This window comes from Piliocolobus tephrosceles, chromosome 12, assembly GCF_002776525.5.
Source record: "Piliocolobus tephrosceles isolate RC106 chromosome 12, ASM277652v3, whole genome shotgun sequence".
NCBI lineage: Eukaryota > Metazoa > Chordata > Mammalia > Primates > Cercopithecidae > Piliocolobus > Piliocolobus tephrosceles.
This window is the reverse complement of record NC_045445.1, coordinates 87,032,890-87,057,980: the sequence shown is the minus strand read 5'-3', so window position 1 is coordinate 87,057,980 and position 25,091 is coordinate 87,032,890. Positions and strand designations below refer to the sequence as shown.

Genomic DNA, 25,091 nt, shown 5'->3' with positions numbered 1-25,091 from the left:
AAGGCCCGGCCAGGGGTTGGGCCTCCTTCCTGCCTCACCGCCTCACTGGGCGGCCATGGCCTCTTCCGCTCCCTTCTTATCAAATCACCGCCTCCTCCTCCTCACCTACCCTGCCCCGGCATTGTCCTCTGCGCCATCTTGGCTGCACTTTAGAATCACCTGGAAAACTTTTAAAAGTTCAAATATCCAGATATTACCTCAGACATATTAAATCGAAGTCTTTAGGAGTAGGTCCCGGACATCAGTATTTCTTAGAGCTCTGTATTAGTCTGTTCTCATGCTGCTAATACAGACATACCTGAGACTGGATACTTTACAAAAGAAAGAGGTTTAATTAACTCATAGTTCCATATGGCTGGGGAGGCCTCACAATCATGGTGGAAGAAAAAGGAGAAGCAAAGGCACGTCTTACACAGCAGCAGGCAAGAGGGCATATGCAGGGGAATTGCCTTTTATAAAACCATCAGAACTCATGAGACTTATTCACTATCAGGAGGACAGTACAGAAAAGACCTGTCCCCATGATTCAATTACCTCCTACTGGGTCTCTCCCACAACACTCCGGGATTATTACAATTCGAGGTGAGATTTGGGTGAGGACATAGAGCCAAACCATATCAAGCCCCCCATCTGATTTCAATATGCAGCCAAGGTTAAGAACCACCACATTAGAGTAATCACTGTGTAAATCTAGATGCCATTTGAGTTATTGTGACAAGAGATATAACTAGCAACATTTGCAGAAATTACCATTTCTTCTTCCTTTCCACTTTTTGGTATGGGCATACATAATAAATATTGTTCTGGGAAATCAAACTTAAATACTGTCCTTGATGAGTGTGTGATCAAAATCTAGAGTCAGGGGCTCGCCAGGCATAGGAAGAATTCTTATGATTTGAAACAGTGCCTAAATGGGATAAAGGGTAAGGAGAGAGCCTGAAATTAGATAACACATACAAAATGCCCTCCCACATCAGCACGCCCTATTACTTGGACATAATACTATCCAGTATTCAAAGGGTTAATATCATATTACTTGATTCTTTGGTAAGTTTCCTACCCTATGAATTCCTTCTCTTATTTATATTTTTATGGGAACCAAGTTACCTAAAGTCTTATTTTAATACATTTAATGTTATAGGCAACTTTGTTGGGATCTATACATCTCATAAAATAAGCAATAAATATATTTATTAGGCTAAGATAAATTGGAATAGGAAACATCTGGCAATATTTTGTTTGAGTTCTCACTTTTGCGGGTAGTACAGCAGTGTGTAACAAATATGTATATATATTTAAAGAAAGAAATTAGTATTGGAAGACTGGAAAAAAGAATATCAAATGGTTAATAGAATTTCAATTATAAAAACAAAGGCAGACTGTTTTGTCTATCCTGTACATGGCTTCCAAAATAAAGTAGGTTCAGGCTCTCCAAAAGGATAGGTTCAGGCTGTCTAGAAGAAGTACAATGTACTCTTGCTTTATTTCAAGCACGTGCCTCAGGCATATTTCTTGGTTCTAAGTGGAATAATCCAAACTGAGAATTTGTCTTAGAAATTTCATTGATAGAGAGGCATTTCTTTGTCTCAAGATTTTGTAGTTGGCCGGGCATGGTGTAATCCCAGCACTTTGGGAGGCCGAAGTGGGCAGATCATCTGAGTGAGCTCAGGAGTTTGAGACCAGCCTGGCAAACATGGTGAAACCCTATCTCTACTAAAAATACAAAAATTAGCTAGGTGTGGTGGCATGTGCCTGTAATCTCAGCTACCCAGAAGGCTGAGGCAGGAGACTCGCTGGAACCCAGGAGGCAGAGGCTGCAGCAAGCCGAGATCACGCCACTGCACTCTAGCCTGGGTGACAGAGCAAGACTCGGTCTCTCTCTCTCTCTCTCTCTCTATATATATATATATATATATATATAATATGTTCATTCAATAAACTTTTTTTTATTCAATAAACTTGTATTGAGGAACTGACTACTATGTTCTAGGCACTGATGATACAAAAGTAGAAAAGGGGACAAGACAAATTACTTGCTTTTTGAACTTATAGTCTGGTTAAGAAGAACTGACAATAAACAAGTAAATCTCCTTTTTCACCTTTTCTCTTTGCACTTTAAACAATTATATATTTGTGTTGTCTCCTTTTAGAGACTAAAACTCATGAGGTATGGTACCCTGTTTTGTTCACCACTATATTTCCAGTTCTTGGTGCAGAGTAAGCACTCAATAAATATTTGTTAAATGAAAGAACTCAGAGCAATAGAAAAGCAAATGGTGGTTTGTTACATTTTGAGTTCATGAGTTTTACTACTTTCTTCATTATACTCTGTTTTTGACAATAGCTCAACAGTCAAGCAGTCAGCAAAGACTAAGTTTTGCCTAAAGATCTTGTGTCTTGGAAAGGGAACCGAGATCTTTCTCCATTGTTCTAAAATCACATCTACCAGTACTAATTTCTGAAGGGCAGTGCCATGAGCACAGGCAAAGTAAAATGAGCTAAAGCATTTGTTTGAAAGCTTTCCATTTTATGAGATGAATTCTTTCATCATTTTGAATTCTAGGGGCAGCTGTTAGTAGATTCCTAGTCTTCATTGAGAAAGTTGGTTAATAATATATTTTACTTATACATTTCAGAATGTACATAGTGTTTCTAATTTGGGGGAAGTTACAGCCCACTGCATTACTGAGTTTTTGTCCAATGGAATATTTTACCTTTTCTCAGACATATGCCCAAATAAGAACGTCCACGAAAGACATTGGTACTTGCTTGGCTTAGGAGAAGGGACCATGGCTCTTCAGGGGAGAAGAGAAGCAAGGCCTACATTATTGAAACTTATTTAGTGAACTGGCACCAGGACAATTTACCCATATTATTTTGTGGTGGTCTTACCATTCAGCACAGTGATTGCTTTTTCTTCTGTAGGCTGTCTAAAGCAATGTAGTGATAGGATTAGGAAAGAAAATATTTCCCACAGGAGGAAAAGCCAAGGTTTAATATTCATTTGGTAAACATTAAGACTCCTCAGTCATTTGGTTTGAGGCTAGCAGCAAAGTATGCTGATTATTTCATTACCTTTTTAGTATGGGCTGTGGGCCCTAGGAAAACACAGAACATTTGGTAGATTTATAAATGTTTGATTCTTAAAGCTATCCAAACTACAGTTTGATTATTTACATAGCATGGCAATTTGATATCATTTTACTCCTCAGATCTTCTTGGCTGCTTTCTACTGATACAGATCTAACTGTGCCAAGAAACCCTGGAATGACGTAATTCATTTGCTATATGGAGTCCTCCTGAACTACGGACTTAAAGATATCACCTTAATTGGCCTAATTCACCCACCTCTTTGATCTTATTGGTAGCTCCTGCTCCAGCTATGCTATTCTCACCTTTAGTTCTTTCTCTGTTATGTCTTTAAAACTCTCCACAGCCTTTAAAGACTAAGTTTGATGTCTACTTCTCTGGTTATCATAGAACTACCTATATCCCAATCACTTTTGCTCATGCTACTTTGTGATATGTATGACTCTGTGATGTTTTTACCATAAAACCAGAGGGCACTCAGTCTAGGAGATATTTTCTGAAGTGAAAAAAATAAAACACAAGTTCATATATATGTCTATTTTACACAGTCTCGATACCTACATGAACATGTGTTCTAGAAGCTGTATTCCTTTTTTTCATAGGGTCCAGTCTACCAAAAAGAAGAGGATCCTATGAAATGCATGCTAAGTTCTTTGTTAATTTTATGTAACATGTTGGAGCAACACTGTAGTGACAACATAGTTCTTTCACTTTTTGAAGTATGCTAGGTTCATTCCTGCATATCAAAAGCTCAGTCCTGGGTAAATTGAAGCCTGGAGTTTCTTGAGAATATTAAACATTGTGTAAACATTATATTTAAGTGAATGTGTTTTTTATAAGATATATTGACTGAAAGCAATGACAAAATCCTTCCTTTCCTTTGAAGTTAAGTTTATTGGAGAGGCTATGGAAGCACGTGTAGAACTTTGTGAAATAAAAGGGAATAAAATGAGTAAACATGTAAGAGGAGTTTAGCAGGTGGAAGTAAAAGAGTGGGGAAGCAGTACATACTGATCTCTTTAAAAATAGCTTGAAGTTTTGTATTCATTTTATGTTATTTAATTTTAATTCTTATCTTTAACAATTTTTTTTTCCTTAAGGTATTAGGGTACAGGTAGTATTTGGTTACATGTGTAAGTTCTTTAGTGGTGATTTGTGAGATTTTGGTGCACCCATCACCCGAGCAGTATACATTGATCATGGGGGATTATCTTATGGATATGTTGTTGGATTCGGTTAGCTGGTATTTTGTTAAGGATTTTAGCATCCATGTTCATCAAGGATATTAGTCAGTAGTTTTCTTTTTTGGTTATGTTCCTTCCTGGTTTTGGTATTAGGGTGATGCTGGCTTCATAAAATTAATTAGGGAGAGTTTCTTCTTTCTCTATCTTGTGAAATAGTGTCAAAAGAATTGGTACCAATTATTTGAATGTCTGGTAGAATTCTCCTGTGAATCTATCTGGTCCTGGATTTCTTTTTGTTGGTAATTTTTAAATTACCATTTTAGTCTCCTTGCTTGTTATTGGTCTGTTCAGGGTATCTAATTCTTCCTGATTTAAGCTAGTGGGTTGTATTTTTACAGGAATTTATCCACCTGTTCTGGATTTTCTAGTTTATGTGCATAAAGGTGTTCATAGTAGCCTTGAATGATCTTTTGTACTGTCAGCTGTAATACCTCCTGTTTCGTTTCTTAATGAGGTTATTTGGATTTTCTCTCTACTTTTGTTGGTTGATTTTGCTAATGGTCTATCAATTTTATTTATTTTTTCAAAGAACCAGCTTTTATTGCTTCATTTATCTTTTGCATTTTTTTGTTTAAATTTCATTTAGTTCTGCTCTGATCTTGGTTATTTCCTTTCTTCTGCTGGGTTTCGGTTTGCTTTGTTCTTGTTTCTCTATTTCCTTGAGGTGTGACCTTAGAATGTCAGTTTGTACTCTTTTTGTCTTTTTGATACAGGCATTTAAGGCTATAAACTTTCCTCTTAGCACCGACTTTGCTGTATCCCAGAAATTTTGATAGGTTGTGACATTATCGTCATTCAGTTTCAAAAAATTTTTAATTTTTCATCTTCATTTCGTTTTTGACCCAATGCTCATTCAGGATCAGGTTATTTAACTTCCATAGTTTTAAAGGTTCCTTTAGGAGTTGATTTCCAGTTTTATTCCACTGTTATCTGAGAGACTGCTTGATATAATTTCAATTTTCTTAAATTTATTAAGCCTCATTTTATGGTCTATCATATGGTCTATCTTGGGGAAAGTTCTATGCACTGTTGAATAGAATAGGTAGTCTGCGGTTGTTGAATGAAATGTTCTGTATATATCAGTTAATTCTATTCATTCCAAGGTATAGTTTAAATCCATTGTTTCTTTTTTTTTTTTATTTTTTTTTTATTTTTTTTTTATTATACTTTAAGTTCTAGGGTACATGTGCATAACGTGCAGGTTACATATGTATACATGTGCCATGTTGGTGTGCTGCACCCATCAACTCGTCAGCACCCATCAATTCATCATTTATATCAGGTATAACTCCCCAATGCAATCCCTCCCCCCTCCCCCCTCCCCATGATAGGCCCCAGTGTGTGATGTTCCCCTTCCCGAGTCCAAGTGATCTCATTGTTCAGTTCCCACCTATGAGTGAGAACATGCGGTGTTTGGTTTTCTCTTCTTGTGATAGTTTGCTAAGAATGATGGTTTCCAGCTGCATCCATGTCCCTACAAAGGACGCAAACTCATCCTTTCATTGTTTCTTTGTTTGTTGCGGGAAGTCAGAGACCCCAAATGGAGAGACCAGCTGAAGCCATGGTGGAAGAAAATAAATTATGAAGATTTTATGGACATTTATTTGTTCCCCAAGTTAATACTTTTATAGTCTCTTACACCTGTCTTTACTGCAATTTCTGAACATAAATTGTGAAGATTTCATGGACATTTATCACTTCCCCAATCAATACTCTTATAATTTCCTATGCCTGTCTTTAGTTTAATCTCTTAATCCCATTATCTTCATAAGTTGAGGATGTATGTCACCTCAGAACCCTGTGATGATTGCGTTAACTGCACAAATTGTTCATAAAGCATGTGTGTTTGAACAATATGAAATCTGGGCACCTTTAAAAAAGAACAGGATAACAGTGATGTTCAGGGAAGAAGGGAGATAACCATTAGGTCTGACTGCCTGGGAGCTGGTCAGAACAGAGCCATATTTCTTATTACCAAACACGGGTAAGAGAAATATCACTGAATTCTTTCCCCAGTAAGGAATATTAATAATTAACAGCCCTGGGAAAGAATGCATTCCCGGGGGGAGGGGGCCTCTAAAATGGCTGCTCTGTGGGTGTCTACCTTATGTAGTTGCAGATAAGGGATGAAACACACTCTGGCCTCCTGCAGCGCCCCCAGGCTTGCTAGGATTAAGAAATTCCAGTCTGACGAATTCTAGTCAGACCAATTCTCTGCTCTTGAACCCTGTTAAGGTGTTTATCAATGACAATGCATGCACAGTGGGACATGGAAGTTCATTAGTGATTCTGGTTTTGCCCTGACCTTGTAATCCCGCCCTGACCTTCTCCCTTGTGATCTCTTGTTGCCCTTGAAGCATGTGATCTCTGTGACCCACACCCTATTCATACACTCCCTCCCCTTTGAAAAATTGCTAAAAAAAAGTGCTGGTTTTACAGCTCATGGGGCATCATGGAACCTGTCGACATGTGATGTCTCCCCCTGACCCCCAGCTTTAAAATTTCTCTCTTTTGTACTCTTTCCCTTTATTTCTCAGACAGGTGACACTTAGGAAGAACAGAAAAGAACCTACGTTGAATTATCGGGAGTGAGTTCCCCCAATATTTGTTGACTTTCTGTCTTGATGACCTGTTTAGTGCTGTCAGTGAGGTATTAAAGTCCCCCACAGCAACCAACAGGGTTGCTGTCTATCTCATTTCTTAGGTCTATTAGTAATTGTTTCATAAATTTTGGAGCTCCAGTGTTAGGTGCATATATGTTTAGGATTATGGTATTTTTTCTTTTGGTCAAGGCCTTTTACCATTATATAATGTCCCTCTTTGTCTCTCTTAACTGCTGTTGCTTAAAAGTTTGTTTTTTCTGATATAAGAATAGCTACCCCTGCTCACTTTTGGTTTCCTTTTTCATGAAATGCCCTTTTCCACCCCTTTACTTTAAGTTTATGTGAGTCCTTATGTGTTAGGTGAGTCTCTAGAAGCCAGCAGATAGTTGGTTGGTGAGTTCTTATCCATTCTGCAGTTCTGTATTTTTTTAAGTGGAGCATTTAGGCCATTTACATTCAATGTTACTATTGAGATGCAAGGTACCATTGTATTCATCATGCTATTTGTTCCTTTTTTTTTTTGAGACGGAGTCTCGCTCTGTCACTCAGGCTGGAGTGCAGTGGCCGGATCTCAGCTCACTGCAAGCGCTCCATCTCCCGGGTTTACGCCATTCTCCTGCTTCAGCCTCCTGAGTAGCTGGGACTACAGGTATCTGCCACCACACCCAGCTAGTTTTTTGTATTTTTTAGTGAGACGGGGTTTCACCACATTAGCCAGGATGCTCTCGATCTCTTGACCTCGTGATCCACCAGTCTCAGCCTCCCAAAGTGCTGGGATTACAGGCTTGAGCCACCGCGCCTGGCCTGTTTTTGCTTTTTAACTTGTATTTTTGTTTAATAGGTCTTATCTAATTTATGCTTCAAAGAAGTTCTGTTTTGATGTGTTTCCAAGATTGGTTTGAAGATTTAGAGCTCCTTTTAACAGTTCTTGTAGTGATGGCTTGGTAGTGGCAAATTCTCTCAGCATTTGTTTGTTTGAAAAAGGCTGTATCTTTCCTTCATGTAGGATGCTTAGTTTCACTGTGTACAGAATTCTTGGCTGATAATTGTTTTGTTTGAGGAGGCTGAAGAATGGGCCCCAATCCCTTCTAGCTTGTAGAAATCTGCTGTTAATCTGATAGGTTTTCCTTTACAGGTTACATGGTGCTTCTGTCTCATAGCTCTTAAGATTCTTTCCTTCTTTGTCTTAACTTTAGCTAACCTAGTGACAATGTGCCTAGGTGATGATATTTTTGCAATGAATTTCCCAGGTGTTTTTTGTGCCTCTAGTTTTCGGATGTTTAGGTGTCCAGCAAGGCCAGGGAATCTTTCCTCAAATATTCTTCCGAATTTGTTTTCCAAGCTTTTAGAATTCTTTTCTTCCTCAGGAACACTGAGTATTCTTAGTTTTGATTGTTCAGCATAATCCCAGACTTTTTGGAGGCTTTGTTCATATTTTCTTATTCTTTTTTCTTTGTCTTTGTTGAATTGTGTTAATTTGAAGACCTTGTCTTCTAACTCTGAAATCCTTTCTTCTAGTTGTTCAATTCTACTGCTGAGACTTTCCAGGCCATTTTGCATTTCTGTTAATGTGTTCAACGTTTCCTGAATTTTTTGTTTTTTCTTTAAGCTATTTCCTTGAAAATTTCTACCTTTAATTCTTGTACCACTTTTTGGATTTCCTTGCATTGGGCTTTGCCTTTCTCTGCTGCCTCTCTCATTAGCCTAATAACTAACCTCCTGAATTATTTTTCTGGTAAATCAGGGATTTCTTCTTGGTTTGGTTCCATTGCTGGTGAACTAGTGTGATTTTTGGGGGGCTGTTGAAGAGCCTTGTTTTGTCATATTACCAGAGTTGGTTTTCTGGTTCTTTCTCATTTGGTTAGGTTTTGTCAGAGGGAAGGTCTAGGGCTGAAAGCTGTTCAGATTATTTTGTTCCACAGAGCGTGTTTTTGATGTAGTACTCTCCCCCTTTTCCTATGGATGTGGCTTTCTGTGAGGCAAACTGTGGTGATTGTTGTCTGTCTTCTGGATCTTTCACCCTAGCAAGTCTACCTGGCTCCAGGCTGGTACTGGGGGTTGTCTGCATAGAGTCCTGTGATGTGAACCATCTATGGGTCTCTCAGCCATGGGTGAGTAGGGAAGGACGATTAGGTGGGGGCATGGTTAGGCACACCTGAGCTCAGACTCTCCTTGGGCTGGTCTTGCTGTGGCTGTGTGGGGGATGGGGATGAGGTTCCCAGGTTAATGGAGTTCTGTACCTAGGAGGATTATGGCTGCTTCTGCTGAGTCATGCAAGTTGTCACGGAAGTGGAGGAAAGCTCGCAGTCACAGACCTCACCCAGCTCCCATGCAAACAAAATGGCTGGTCTCACTCCCACCATGCCCCATCTAGCAGTCCTGAGTCTGTTTCCAGGCAGTGGGTGAGCAAGGCTTGAGAACTTGCCCCAGGATACCCACCTCCGAGCTGCAAAAGAAAACAGCTTGGTTCTTCTCCTACCTGTGGAGTCTGCACACTGAATTTGCACCCTTCCCTGAGTTCTGGCCAGGAGGTTTCTCACCCCATTCAAATTGTTATGAAGTTCAGCTGGAGATTTCCCTCTCCTTGTGGTGTTTCCCTCACCATCTAGCCCCGCTCCTCTGGCCACCCTCCCAGTGGATCCCTGTGGTCCCAGGCAGGAATGACCTGCTTGGGGACCCAGTAAGCTCCCAGAGCCTTTATGCTGCTTCCTCTACCCCTGTATTTTGCTTGGATCTCTAAATTGACTCAGCTCCAGGTAAGGTCAGAAACTTCTTCTGCAAACAGACATTCAGTTTCCCAGTGGGGGTGTGTGTTTGGGAGAGGAGGTTCCCCCTTTCCCATTTCTGCCTTTGGGGAACTCACAATATTTGGGGTGTCTCCTAGGTCCTGCAGGAACAGTCTGGTTCCTTCAGCAGATTTGTGGCTCCTCTTGGGATTGCTGGTTTGTTATTTCAGTCAATCTGGAGCTAAAATTCACAATGCAAGCCTTCGTACACTGCTTTGTCCGTCTGAGTCTGAGCTGCAATCTAGTCCTTCCTCCCGTCTGCCATGATGATCTATACCTTCATTTTCAAAACGTAAAATCTTGCACATTTTAAAGTGTTCCCTCTACTAAATAAGTGTATTCTATGATGTTCAAACAATGACAAAATAGCTTAACAATGCATTTCTCAGAACATATCCCTGTTAAGTGACACATGACTGTATTAACAACAAAAAAAATCTTTCCTTCCTTCCTTCCTTCCTTCCTTCCTTCCTTCCTTCCTTCCTTCCTTCCTTCCTTCCTTCCTTTGTTTTTTGTTTTTTGTTTTTCTGAGGTAGGCATCTTCTTATGTTGCCGAGGTTGGTCTTGATCTCCTGGACTCAAGCGATCCTCCTACCTCAGCCTCTTAAGTAGTTTGGATTGCAAGTAAGAGCCACTACGCCTGGCTAAATCTTGCTTTCCAAAAACAGATCTAATTGTCCCAAGAAACCTTGGAATGATATAACTCATTTGTTAGAAGCAAAATCAAGCTACATTGATTTGCTAATTATTTAGAAAACTGCTATAACATATGGTATTTAACAGAATTTTTTATTCTAGACTCACATAAGGTATTGGAAGAATGTTCATTTAAAACTTTTTTTAAACTCCTCCAACTTTGATGTATTTCTAATCTTTTTTATATGGTCTGAATTTTATCCGAGCCATGAAACCTTGTTCTGGTACCAGGAGGTAACAATTTTAACTATAATTTTTAAGGTACAGAGGTTAAGAGATGGAGGGAAATACACTAGACAGTCAAAGATAGTCGAGTCCTGTGTATTTTCAGAAGGAAGCTGAATTGGGAGGATGATCTAAAAATAAATTCATACAGATGGGTCAATTTTAGTAGACTCCTCAATAAAGTTGGCAAGAGGGTTGAGAAAGAGCAAAGGGAATAGCTGGTTTCTGTGGCTAATTGAGGTTCGAAGTTTTCCATAGGATTTGCAACACCTAATGTTGAAAATGTTAGGTGACCATGATTATACAGGCCTAAATGTTTGGACAAGAAACATTTAGGCCTGTATAATCATGGTCACCTAAATCTGATGAGACATCCGATGGGTTCTTCAGATCATCCAAAAGAAGGTCATTAGAGTCTCAAAGTTTTTCTCCAGAGTTTCTTATTAGCACCTCATCTAACAGGGAAAGCAGGGGAGTTTTCATGTTTTGTACCATCTGCTTGTCTGTGGAGGCAGTGTTGTGTTATACATGATGTGGAAGGACAGGGAATATGACAAAGTATAATTCACAAGCCTTACACTGTTAAATACATCACAGCATTATGGAGGAGCATCTTTTTTAAAATCTTATTTTACTTTCTTTTTTCCCAAGTATGTCAGAGGCTAATAAATTTTTTGAAAAATAGTAATTGTACATAATCATGGGGTACATAGTGATGTTTTGATACATATAATGTATTATGATCAGATCAGGGTAATTATCATATCTATCATCTCAAACATTTATCATTTATTTGTGTTGGGAATGTCCAAGATCCTCCTTCTAGTTATTTGAAACTAAACAATGTGTTATTGTTAACTATAGTCATCCTACAGTGGTATAGAACACTAGAACTTATTCCTCCTATCTAGCTACTTTGTATCCCTTAAAAAAGCTCTCCCTATCTGGAAGGAAATTTTAACTATGAATAATGCATGCTCGCCTCTGGTCTTAGACGCTACTATCAGCCTTCTTTAATATATCTACTATTTCAACCCTTTTGATGCTTCTATAGGAGAAGAATAAAGATCTGTGATATAATTATGTAAAAATGCTGTTTTGGATTTAGGAATAGCGTTAACATTTTAGAATATAGATCTTTGCAGGATGCACTTCTTATAAAAATCTAAAGCTGACTGTGGAGGACTAGGCTTAGTAAATAACAAAGGAACTGCTTTCTGAGAAAGAACTTCTTTGCATGTCATGTGAAAAATCCAACATCATTTTACAGTACATCTGTTCGATGATTTTATTTTTCTAATTTTTGTCTTAAAATCAGAGACATGATAACATATGATCTTTTAAGTTTATATAGTAGTTTTCAGGCCTTTTCATATTCCACATTATTTAATATTCACAAAAGCTCACAAAGCAAGAAAAGCAGTTAGTATTATCATTGGTTCACACAAGAGTAGATTTGGATTCAGATAATTTAGTGACTTGCCCAGGGTCATCTGGATAGTAAACCATGCGGTTGGGACTAAGACATAAGTCTTCTTATTCCTCCACAAGTATGCTTTTGTACCTCTTTTTCCATTGGCTTCAAGTGGAGTTCTCTCTCCTTCACTTTTCTTTAAACATAGACTCTAGATAGGAAGAGAAAACACTGATGTCTTTTTCAGCCAATCATTCTTAGAGATTAAGTTAAACACTTTAGTTAAAAAAACCTATATCTTGAAAGATTAACAAAATAGAGAAAAGAATGTTTATACTTTTTAAAATTTTGTAGAGGCTGTAGTTGTCTTTGCTAACTGATCTTTAGACAAGAGGCAGAAAATCAATAGTACAGCGAGAGTCAACTGTACAATATGGATCCAGTTGTCATTTAGCTTGAACAAATATTGACCAATATTTTCTGCCAAGACTGAAGCAAATGCAGTAAATATTGGATTTAAACACGAGTGTTTGAATCTGAATGATGTGACTCATCAAACATGCCTAGTCTGTCTGGCAGAAAGAAAAGAACACTTATTTCAAGTCATCTGAGCTAAACAATTTAACAAGAGTCAATGCCTATCAGGGTCTAGTCCCATTACTTATTGGTCAATGACTAAAAAAAAAAAAATCCATCTGGAGATCTTTCATAGTTGGAGAAAACAGTTATGGGAAAGTCGAAAGGTTTTATTTTTTGTCTTAAAATAGAAACACCAATAATAATACCTCACTAAGCTAAGAAAGAGATTTGTAAGAACAGCATTAAAGACAATTATCTGCTAGGAATTAGGGTTCCTTGCTATTCCCAGGAGGCTGAGAAAGAGCTTAATAAAGATAATTTTACAAAGCAGATGCCCTATTGTTTTTGATCCTCTTACAATTTCCAGTCATAATTATGGCTATTTACTATCTTACTCAGTCCAGTCAGAATGCGTGATTTCTTCATATGGCTAAAATTTGGTTACCTATCCAATATTTAGACAGTAGTACATTTAGTGTTTAGACACCTATCCATGTCACAGTCTAAAATATACAGATTCTCCATTTATCAAATATTTTAATTTAAATGCAACCCATAGCCATAAAATTATGGTATAAAAATATGATAAAAATTATGGTATAAAAATATCCCCTAGGATATAAAGTAATATTAGAGAAAATCAAGCAGATGAATAATGTGGTAATGCTGATGATTAATCCATTCATACATTTTTTTTGATGGATGAGTCCCTTAAAATATTTCCTTAAGTACTCTCTACAGTTCCGTAGCCACATGTTTTAAGAAAGTTCTGCTATTCAATATGGTAACTAAAGTAAAAGCCCAATGAATCAGACATGTACTCCAGTTTGTGATCTTATAGTCAGAGAATAAGATTCCTCTTTTTATAGTTTATAAAGAAAGCAACTGCCAAATAAACAGCAGTTTACTTAAGAGAAGAATATGTTAACTATTTCGTCAGTCGCCATTTGCAAATGCGTGAACAAAGAATTTCTACTTCACCAAACAGGTCTCTGACGTATCTTGTATGTATAGCAAAACAATTAAATATTTAAAAAAATTACTAATAGAGACTAGACTTTAATTAGTCAATATTAAGACAGAGGAGAAAAAGCATGACTAGAGCAATAAGAAGATATGGATGGCATACCATAAGTCATCTGACTTCATTCACTTAACTGAAACGTTATTCGGCAAATAGCCTGCTATTACCTCAATCTTCATTGTACAGGTACAATACAGGGCCTTACAACTAGGTGGTATATAAAAAAGCAGTAAAGAAGAGTAGAAAAATGGATCTTACACATCTATTTCTGCCATGACATTCATGTTGAGTAAAGTTTCAGCTTCCTTTGCCATCAAACTTGGAAGTTCAGAACTGACTGGCTAAAAAAAAAAAAAAAAAAAGAGAGGGAAAGAATTATAAATAAAATCCTCTAAATACCATAATTTAAATTCTAAGCCTTAGGTTACTTAAGGAGAAAAGGCTTTTACACAATATTGAGGGATAATACAACAAGAAGAGGAAGTTTGGATACATGAAGAACTATTACTAAAGCATTACAATTCTACACAATGGGTAATTTCATATTGACAATTTTTAAGTGATTGGAGCAAAGGAAAACACCACGTAACAAATAAATTGTGATATTACTATGGGAAAGAGGGATATAATAACTTCTTCCATTTTAGTTCAGAACGCCAAGACAGAAACACCATGTACACGAAATCAGTAGAAAAGCCGAAATAAGAATTCAAGTATTCTTGAATTCCAGGACGAATAATATCCTCAGGGTCAGTGGTCATATACCATTTTTCTTTTGCAATAATATATACAAGTACAGTAAAGTCTCAAAAATAGGCTTACCTCACTGACATGATAAGAGTCATAATTCACTTTCTTCCTACATAGCAATGACTAGCTCTGCCAGATTAGCTTCAATACAGAGCCTGTGCATCTCATCCTGTAAATGAAAAGCAGAGGGTTGGGGAATCAACAAGCACTGCTGCCAGCAGGATGAAGGTGAATTGAAAAAATGGTAATCTAGCAGCCAGGAGACAATCTTTGAGAAAATACCACAAACAATAAATTTCATAGATTATTGCAGGTCCTTAACCAAGAAAACACAAACCATATAGTATTTTCCAGTTATAGATATTTCACTTCCAAACTATAAAGCTTACTGCTATTCAGAAGATTTCAGTATGTAATTAACTTGTTATAATTTAGCCAAAGTGGACCACAGTCGAATAAAATACCAGAGTTTTCAAACTGAAGAGGTCCAGAAAAGAAAGATAAAGGCAAAAACCAGATTACTCTGTTCCCTAGGAATCCTGAATAGGAAGTACTCTTCAACCTGGGAAAACTTTCAGCCCACAAGATGCCTTTTTGCCTACGTGGTGCCAGGTAAAGATGATAAATCACTTCACTGTCCCCAATCAGAAGTTAAATGTGAGATATTCCAACAACGTAACTGGCTAGTCCAAATGACCTCTAGAGTCCTTCTATCTATGAGATTGTATATATATATATATATATATATTTATGCAGCCTAGGCTTTGAAATGACTGTATTCCTCTTAATGAGCAGCACTCAGTCTGAATCTCATCAGTAGATGAGAGCCACAAGACCTGGGGAGTGGGACTTATGTCAATTGTCAGAGTGTAAAAACTTTCTGTATTTTTACCTTACCCAGTTATGTAGATCTTGACTTCATTTTGTAGTGCCATTCATTATTAAAAGGAAGTGCTGTGAGGACCATTTGTGGTATTATTATCAACTATTATTTAACCTGATTTCAAGAGCTCAAAATGCCAGTACATTCTAATAGGTCAGGAGCCTTTGGTCTTCCCTGTAGCTTTCTCAATCTAGTGGAACTTGAACTCAGCTTTGATGGCCAACTAATAATCATCTCAAACTACAGAGTTGCCTTTTGAGTCAACTCAGTGCCCTGAAGAGTGCTGATTATTTTGCTGCTTAAAGTAGTTCATTTTGGTGTAGGTTCGAGGGGCTGGTCCACACTTAAGTTTGACATCAGGCTAAGGAAGCTCACGTGGCCCCTTTTTGGGTGTGTTTCTTTCTCTTTCTCTCTCTCTTTTTTTGAACTTTAAAGATCATATTTATTTGGAGAAAACAAAAAAGCCACAACCCAAAGGATGGGATTTTATATCTCAAGGTGTCTCCCATGTAATAAGTCTACAGATTATATATTATTTTCATAGAAGATATTTTTGTACAAATTTTGCATGTATTCAGGAGAGGGCCATTAATTAATTCCTGTTTCTATTTTAACAGGGGGGCAAGGTAGGGGAGAGCGAAAAACAGCTTTGGATACAACTATTTCGAAGGAGAATAGACATGAAGATGCCAAATTCTAGCTTTTCATTATCTAAAATCCATGTTTTTTTTTTTTCTTTTAAAAACCTTCCAATCTTCAGTATATCTTTAAAAGCCCACTTCTTAGCTGCTAGCCAATCCACACCAATTACTTAAATTCACTTGGTACACACCTTTGTCCGCTGGGTAAATTATATTCATTATGCCCACTGCTGCAGCATGCATAAACCAACACCCCTGCATGGCTGAACAGGGCCTAATCTAGGACTGATGGGAGAAGGACTTGCAAACCAAGATGAAGATGTCATTTCTCTGCTAATACTCTCTACCAAACTGATCCCTACAAAAATTCACATAAAAGCAGGCACGTTTAGCTACTGTGTTGCAAGAGAAACCAGGACCTTGTTAAATAGTTCTCTCCATTACCATTTATCCTCTCAAGGGAAGCTTTAAAAAAAAAAGAAAAAGAAAAAACAACACATTGGTTTGACCACCTCATAAATCCAACAAGCATTGGTGCGGCATTTCAGTGGAGAAGGAAACTTGGGGGGAAAAATACCCATCAAGGTTGTAAGAAGGGCTGCCAATTTAACTGTCCCTGTCCCTATTTATCCACCTTTATTCACCACCCAAGACCACCATTATACTAGAGCACTCTGATCTATAAAGGAGGTCAAAGCATCAGGAGCAGGCAGGGTGTAAGAACCAAAAGACAAGAAACCAATTTGCTTGAGAAAAGCAGAGATTCTTCCTTTCACAGCTCTCCATGGCTGAGAGAGACAATGCCCAAGAGATCATCTCTGTGACTTAGAGACTGCTTTTTCGGAGGTTAAGAGTAGCATGAAGAACTTAAGATAATGATAAGAGTCTAAATTTTTAAAGTTTAAGGGTTTCAACATAATGTGGATATATTCAAACTTTCATAAAGGAGAGTGTTTAGAAAGGGAAAACCAGGACACACAAAACACTGGGAATTACTATGACCCCCAAGTGCTTCTGGCTCCAGGAAATAACCATTCATGTGTTTGCTGGAGGTCACAAAATTTTCCCCTATTACCTGGTGCAAAATGACTCATCACCTCCCAAAAGCTTCTTTTCAAACCATGATTTTCCTCTTTATTTTGATCGAATGCAGTCCTATTCTTCATGGCCTATAGACTCACTCCTAACTCATGGGGGTAAAAAAAAGAAATGAAAGAATTCCCCCTAGGTTGGCCCCTAAACTCAGAATTAAATAGGAGGAGCTGCTGGCATCCTCCTGGAGACTAAAACAAACTGAGGCTAAATCTACCTTTCCAAGAGTGGAAAATTCATTCAGATAATGTTTGAGAATACATATACACCACAATAGGATAAAAACTAAACAATAGAAATCTCACACTTTTCCTTATACCTCCCTCCCCTACTGCCCAACCAGATTCCAGACCTTACATCACTGTCATTACCATTTCTACTAAATTGAGGCCCCTCGGCACTCACATCACACTGGCAACTGCATGGTGACATAATGCACTACAATTTTTCCACTAAAAATCTCTAGTCTCTTTCTCCCTGGCTATATTGGCGATTCTCCAATTATTTCAGCACTTTAAAGGCTGCAGCAGCATGCAAAATAATTTCCTTTGTTAAAAAAAAATAAAATAAATAAGGTAATAAAGATCTCCAGGAGATGGTGAGTTTTATTTTGCCTTGTCTGGATAGAGGTTTCATTTGCTCTGGAATGTTCCAGGGTGGAGATAAACTAGGATAAAGCACAGGATGTCGAGGTCTCTTCGGCTTAATCATCTCCCTCGTTTTCATCTTCACCATCAATGGAGACAGCAGCACACTTCCTTGCAGAACTGAACTTGGAAGCTGGATTTTCCTCAGGTTTTTTTGACTCAGGTGCAGATCTGGAGTCTTTATCCTTTTTGCCATCTTTCCTATCTGACTCCTTCCAGTGGTCTTTGTTCCCTCCGTCTCCTGGACCATGGCTAGAGTTCCCAGTTTGGCCTTTTGGGACATTCATCCCATTTACTTCCTTTTCATCTTTCCTTGCTGGTCCTTACTCAGATGGTTGAGCTGGAGCTACTTTACCCCACCAGTTGTAGGGGATTGCTGCTCTGTGTCTGAGCTCTGAGATGGAGCAGGAGGTTTAGAACTTCACTTCGCCCAACCATTCTCCTTTGGTGAAGGGGCTGGCGTTACCTTTAGGGTCTTATCAGGTTTGGGAGGTTTAGAAGTTAGAGACTGACAATCTTCCTCCTCATTGAGTGTTTCATTTTCTAGTGACTTCTCACTCTCTCTCCTTCATGCATTTCTGCCGGATGTGGCAGAGGTCCCAGTCTGCGATGACTCACTTCCTGTCCTAGACTGTTCTCGTTCCTGAATTTCTTCACTTTGCCAGCTTGGGTGTCTCTCCCGAGGCTGTCGTTCTAGTTTTGGCTCATCCAGCTAACGCTGCAACTTCTCGTGTTCCTTCTGTAGCTGTTCTTCTACTTCTCTTTCTCTAGTAGCTGTGTCAACGTGCTTTGCCCCTCCAAAGATAGAAGCACCTTTACTGGACTGGGAGGTACTAGCAGAGGAATCATCTTCCTTAGGAGTACTCCGACGCTTTAGATTCAGTTTGGGTCTTTGGGAGAGACCTCTATCATCACGCATATAATCATCCCGAGCTTAATCATCTCTGGAGCTCCATGACTGATCATCCTGTCTGTCGTATCGGTCTTCATAGCCATTCCTGCCTCCTCTGTAGTCATCATCTCTGCCGCACCCACTGCCAAATGCTCTTCTGCCACTGCCTATCCGAGAATCATAGCCTCTATCATAGTCTCTGCTGCCTCCGTCATTATAGCCATCCTGGCTGCCCTATCAATGCATATCCCAGTGTGGGCCATACCGTTACCCATCCCGATACCCATCGTGATACCTGTCTGAATCATAACGATCTTGATACTAGTCTCCAAAGCTATTATCACCTCTTCTAGGCTGGTAGTCATCAAAGCTGTCTGTGGCAGGAGGAGTCCTCCAGTCTGTATCTGTTTTGTCAGAATCCCGATTTCTGTCATGGCCAAAAGAACGATCCTCCCTGTCTTTCCCCTGTGCTTGATCAGCAACGTCCACTTGAATTTTCCTGTTATCTAGAGACTCTTCATTGAGACTCATGGAACTGAGCAGGGAATCCAGGTCCTCAATTTCAGCATAATCAAAACCTTTCAACCTCTCTGGATTGCTGGGTTCACTTAGCAAAGGCACTGCACTGATATTTAATCCTCAGAAGAGTTCCTTAATTGATTCTTCTGTCATATCATAGGATAGGTTCCCTAGAAAAGCAGTGTAGGGTGGTGATTTAGGAAGACGACTCTGGTCAATATTGGGTTCCCGAGTAGCCCGTGGAGCAGTGGGAAGGATGGAACGGTCAATTGAAAGCGACCTATACACATCATCATCATTACTGTGCCAAGTTGTTGAAAAATCTCCTTCCAGGTCATCTGTTTCATCAGCCCAGGGGACTGGTTTGGAAACATAGGTGCTTCCTCTACCAGTCCTCCCATCCTCAGCCAGAAAGTCTGTTAGGAAGATAGTCTTGCCCTTCTTCTTCTTTTTTGCTGAGGCCACCATGTTGGAAGAGGGAAAGAGTTTTGGGTGTGTTTCTCAGGAAGCTTTTCTCACTGGGGTTGGGCAGTAAATGAGGATCAGTAGCAGGGAATAAAATGATAAAGCATGTAAGCAGACAAATGTAAGCACTGCTGATGAAGGTGAAATTCAGGCAGACTCCCTTCCTCCACATGCTACTCAAGGTTTTCATGGGTAGAAGTTTGCTGACAATAGTGACTTTGTGGCTCCAATTTAGTAGTATTTCTGCTGAAGCACCCACAATCTCCTAGTTTCAGGAAATGAAGACAACTTTTATTTTTCTTCCTATAGTTTTGTGCCAAGCAGGAGGTTTCACCCTACTTACAGAGTTAATTTCAGATATAAGATGGGAGGAGGGGGTATTTTACACTACCAATGCCTGGCTTTCATTTTTAGAAGATTGCAAAAGAACAAATACCAAATATATTATCAAAAAGTGCATCTGTGGTATATGAGAAACAATGATAATATGTGGGAGTGCAAGTACAGGGGAAACGTTTCCTTAATTATGTTTTGTTCCCCTCACTATAATATTGTAATATTACACTTCGGACTAACAAGAACCCTTCCCTTGACCTCCCCCGGCTCAAGCAATTCTCACACCTCAGCCTCCTGGGTGGTTGGGACTACACATGCACACCACCACGTCCAGCTAATTTTTGTGTTTTTAGTAGAGACAGCATTTTGTCATGCCCAGGCTGGTCTCAAACTCCTGAACTCAAGCAATCCTCCTGCCTTGGCCTCCCAAACTGCTGGGATAATGGGCATGAGTCACTGTATCTGGCCACAAGTAATTTTCTAACCTCAGAAGAATATGCCTGAAAATCAATATCCAGATTTCTTCAGAAACACAAATCATACATCAGAGTTAAGACCCAGTATAAGATATTGATCATAATTTAGTTTTCTCCTAAAAAAGGTCTGATTGGTTAAGGTTTCAAAGTAATCAATATTCAAATGTACATTCAGGGAGGTATCATAGAATTATGCTACTTCTCAGCTCAGAGGTTCACTAGCTTTATACTTGGGTTTCCAAATCCCCATCACCATTGTAAATAATGTTTCTTGGTTTCTCAGAAAGGAAAGTGAAAGAGTACACAGAGGTACCATTCAAAGTCTCTACAAGCTTCTGTTGATATATTCCTGCCTTTCTTCCACTCTATCCAAAGTGATTTCCAGATTATGAAAAAAATTACAAAGCAAGCATTCCTTTTAAAAGCATGTGGAGAACCCCCTAGGTTAAAGAAGAAAGAGATTTTGTACTTGTTCATTTTAACATTAGATTGAGTATCTGGTTATCTTCAATCAAGATTGGAGCATTGACATGAAAAGGAGAAAACACCAACTCCAAAGAAATATTTATAGTTGCCTCTCCAAATAATTCCTGGATCATTAGTTCCTAGAAATCTGGTATGACCAAATCCAAACCAATGGCCAGTGAATCCTCACTCATAGGTACATCCTGAACTGATATTTCAGGGTATTTCCTGAGAAATAATCAACGCAGGAAAATATTAATCCTACGTGTTGCAAGAGCTCAAATTATATGGGCTGTAGCGTATCAATTAGTTACATAATATCAACAGATGATTTGCAGTGTTTAGGTCAACTAAACAATAATGTGCCCACAAATTATCCTTTCATTTTATTTGCATATTATATAATACAATGTCCAAACATTCTCACAGGACAATAACTCTATTACTTCAATTTAATGAAAAAAAAAAAAGACATCACACCTGGAATAGCTATTAGAGAAGAGATAGACAACAAATGTTGGTGAGGATGTGAAAAAATATGAATCCCTAGACATTGCTGAAATAAATAAACGTGAAATGGTATATCCACTTTGGAAAATAGTTTAGCTATTTCTTAAAAAGTTAAGTATAATTTTTTCCACTCAATTCCTATTACTTCCAGCAATTCCATTTTTGGTATCTACGCAAAAGAATCACAAACACATTTCCACATAAAGATTTTCCTGTGAATATTCATAGCAGCATCATTTATAATAGCAAAGAATTGGAAAACAACAGAAGTGTCCATTAACTGATTAATGAGTAAGTAAAATATGGTATATCTATACAATGAAATACTATTCAGCAATACAAAGAGTTGAAGTAGTGATTCATGTCACAGCATAGATGAAAACACTATGCTATGTGAAATGTGCCAGACACAAATGACCACTTGTATTATTCTATTCATATGAAATGTCCAGAAGAGTAAAATCTACAGAGACAGCAAGTAGATTAGTAAATGACCCTGAGGGATCTTATTAGATTGATGAAAATGTTCTAAGATGGGATTATGGTGATGGTAACACAACTCAGTAAATCCACTACAAATTGAATTCTACACTTAAAATGGGCAAATTTTATGATATGTAAGTTATCTTTCTCTTTCTCTCTCTTTTTTTTTCTTTTTTTGGATACAGAGTCTTACTCTGTCACCCAGGCTGGAGTGCAGTGGCATGATCTTGGCTCACTGTAACCTCCACCTCCTGGGTTCAAACGATTTTCCTGCCTCAACCTCCCTAGCTGGAATTACAGGTGTGTGCCACTCTACCTGGCTAATTTTTGTATTTTTAGTAGAGATGGGGTTTTACCGTGTTGGCCAAGCCTAGTTTCAAACTCCTGATCTCAAGTGATCTGCCCGCCTTGGCCTCCCAAAGTGCTGGGATTACAGGTGTGAGCCACCCTGCCCGACCTACAAATTATATCTCTATAATGTTGTTTACACATATAAATTTTAGCTATATATAATATGTATATATATGTAAATATCATACATATATGAATTTTTATCAATATATATGTATCATTTAGAGAGACTGAATAGCACATAGCAAATAACACAGCAATGTAATAGTACCCCCAAGGGTCAGGATTTGCAGCTCACAGGCCATGTTTCCATTCTGTGGTGTAGGGACTAAACAGACACCTCAGTTTTGACTGGGAAAGAAGTAGAATTGGACAATGATTTGCTTTTCAGGTAAAGGAGGTAGTCTTAAGAGAACACAAATAATTCCCAGATTGTTTCTCATATTTTTGACCAACTTACTTAAGTTGTGTGAGGGCTCTGTAAAAAGATTGAAAAAGCGAAACTATAGCTTAAAATTTCCACTGAAATAGTGTACACATACAGCAGAGGTTAATTTTATCATAGGATTAAATTTTCATTTTCAATAGGATAATTAATTTAGATATAACCACATTTTTTCCATATTCTTTTTGAATTTATATTTCAGAAAACTGTCAAATACATGTAACTGGACAGCTTCTCTGACAGTTGAATTGCTAAATTAGGTTCTAAGATTTAATGTGTAGTTTTCAATTATCATTTATTACTATAGTTTACAATAATCTAATGTGTATTTCTTTTTTTTTTTTTTTTTCCAGAGACAGGGTCTTGCTCTGTAGCTCAGGCTGGAGTGCAATGGTACAATCATGGCTCACTGCAGCATCAACCTCCCAGGTTCAAGCGATCCTCCTACCCCAGCCTCCTGAGTATCTGGGACCACAGGCACTCCATGTCTGGCTAATTAAAGAAAAAATGTTTTGTAGAGATGAGGGTCCACCTATGTTTCCCAGGCTGGTCTCAAACTCCTGGGCTCAGGTTATTCATTCACCTCAGCCTCCTAAAGCACTGGGAGTACTTACAAGTGTGAGCCACCGCACCTGGCCTTGTGTGTCTCAAAATACCTAGAAGAGGCTGAGGTGGGTTGGTCATGCCTGTAGTCCCAGCTACTTGAGAAGCAGAGGTGGGAGAATCACTTGAGCGCAGGAGTTTGAGTCTACAGTGAGCTATGATCATGCTACTGCACTTCAGTCTGGGTGACAGAATGAGACCTTGTCTCAAAAAACAAAACAAAACAAAACAAAACAAAACAAAACAAAACAAATTATGTCTAAGAATGAAGATAAAAAATACATAGAAGAGAATAATTCAAAAGTTCTTAGCATAAAGAAAAATATTTAAAATAATGGATATCCCAATTACACTGATTTGATCTTTACAAGTGATATGAATTTATTAAATTGCCATAGGTACTCCAAAAATATATACCTCTGTTATGTATCAATAAAAATAAAATTAAAAAACAAATACCATTTATTACAACATTCTAGATGTCATAAAGTCTGAGAGCCACAAACTTCGTTCTCTCTGGTGCCTTTAGGAAAGCTTTTCTGGTGCACTGTTTTTCAGATGTGCCTATTGGTATCATTCTGCACCTCTGTTCAGTTGATGGATGTGATGAAGACAACACATGTATGCCACTCTCCTGGGCCAGCACCCAGGTAGATGGCTTTTATGCTGTTGGCTTTAGCAGTCAGTATCTGCAAAAATTTAATTTATGAACAGAAGTTTACCATGCATACCTCCTTCTCCAAAAATACATCATTCCCATTGTCTTGCTTCTTAAACACCTCAGCTCCCAGATACAATTGATTTAATGGCTCGCTTCTCTTTATAGTACCCAGGCGCTAGGATACCCCTACTTACACCTGTAATTACCGTTCCCTCAAACACATTATCTCTCCCAAAGGATTCTAGCTCTTCAGGTTTCCTCCGTATACCCTCAAAAGATATTTCAGAATATTCTGCCTCCTAAATGATCTTCCACTGGAAGTCTTCTCCAGCCATTTCCTTCTCAGATTTCCTTTTTTAAAACTTCCACCTTCCCTCACCAGACTTAATGATTCTTCACTTGGCCTTTCCTTCTACCCAAATAGACATCAATAAAACATAGATGTCTTAACAGGTAACTCTCCTCAGAAGATACCCAAATATCTGCCATCCATAAAATACACTTGAAAATGATATACATGTTTATTCTCCTGTTTCCTTTAACATGTATAGAAAATCTCAAATTTGCAGACCATTTTTTTTTCCCAAATAGTTACTCTATATTTCTCATTACGTTTATAGTATTTGCTAATTTAAATTTTTGTTGTTTTGGGGAAGGGATTTTTTTTTTTTTTGCTAGAATTTTAACTAGCTATTGTTTACATATTGCAAAAGTGTTAATTTTATGCCTATATTTTATACTAAGTAAACTTTGTTTTAATATCTTATTTCTTCAATCATCATACTACTGAATGTATTTTTAATGGGCTGGTTGTCATTGTTCTATTCTGTAGCCACAAAATAACAGGTCAGACTAGTTATTCTGCAAGTATGTTTTGGTGGACATAAAGGGAACTGAGCAAGAATATAGACAGCAGTACCATTGCCACCACTAAGAAAAAACCTCAAATGCATAATATACTGGCAGAGTACCAATGATGTTATTTTTGTAATTGAAGGAAAGCACTGTTTGTTTAGTTAAAAATAAGATATGCCCTCACATTTTAACATAGCTGTAGCCCCTATTAAATTACCAACACATTGCCAACAAGACTGCTTACCCATTGTCTCTATCTGCTGGGTTGATAGATGAAACTAAGTTTGTGGATTCATCTTTCAAATAGGTAAGACACTGTCAAGGAGACTTTTACTTTTGTCTTCAACAAGTGCATG

The 25,091-nt window shown here is 38.2% G+C and overlaps 1 pseudogene; it reads right to left on the bottom strand.

Moving 5' to 3' along the window:
* Window positions 1–17,730: 17,730 nt before the first annotated feature.
* On the bottom strand, window positions 17,731–19,553 carry LOC111531192 (annotated as a pseudogene).
* Window positions 19,554–25,091: the final 5,538 nt, after the last annotated feature.